A 795-nucleotide genomic window follows, 5' to 3' on the forward strand; every position below is an offset into this window, starting at 1 on the left:
ATTTTGGTACTCACCGATAACGGTGCTTCCGCTGGCATGGAGACGGCTTCCCGGCCAATCAGGAAGCCGGCAGGCGGGTCATTACTCGCCACCTGGCTTCCTGATTGCCCCGGAAGGCGGCTCCATGTTCCCCAGCAGCACTGCCGGTCAGATGAAATCTTCCTCGGACCAGAAGTTCCGGTATCGGAGCATTGGTGCGAGTACTCGCCCAAATACTCGGTATCACCACCGATACCGATACTAGTATTGGTATCGGTGCATCCCTACTAAGTTGACTGTATATGCATCTAATGTTTACCGATGGATCTGTTCACACCTTGCGTTTAGATGTTTTTATCTGCAGTCGGTTTAGTAAAAATAGAAGTCAGGTGCGTCCAGGAATTGATCCGAACGTCCAAACGCACATAAACGCAAGACGCATGTATTTGCAGGCATCTCATTGGCTTCCCCCGCTGGCCGGATGCGTCCGAACGTGCGTCATTTTTGGCATCGAGATGCATAAACAAAGCATGTAGCCGGACAGATCTCTGTATGATCACACGAGCGGCGAGTGGTGCACGAAGCCTAAACTGCGATCTTTGGAGGCGCCTCGGGGTCTGCGGGGGAACGCAGCTGCCTGAGATACCAAGCCAATGCGTCGGCGACTCGCAGGTGCAGCGCGAGTGAGGTCCTGCGTGCCCGTCGGCATGGCCGGCTCAGTGAGTACGTTACACAGGCGCGTCCATTGTCCTAGGTATTCATACAGGGAAGTGAAGTGTGAGGACTGTGATTGGTTTGAGGAAGGGAGGTCATATG

At 54.0% G+C, this 795-nt stretch overlaps 1 protein-coding gene across 1 annotated transcript in view; it reads left to right on the forward strand.

Moving 5' to 3' along the window:
* SWAP70 (SWAP switching B-cell complex 70kDa subunit) overlaps positions 1 to 795 on the forward strand; it is an 81,173-nt gene that overhangs the window by 12,108 nt on the left and 68,270 nt on the right. The window lies entirely within an intron of this gene.

Source organism: Nanorana parkeri, unplaced genomic scaffold (assembly GCF_000935625.1).
Source record: "Nanorana parkeri isolate BGI_ZX_2015 unplaced genomic scaffold, ASM93562v1 scaffold2408, whole genome shotgun sequence".
NCBI classification, from domain to species: Eukaryota; Metazoa; Chordata; class Amphibia; order Anura; family Dicroglossidae; genus Nanorana; species Nanorana parkeri.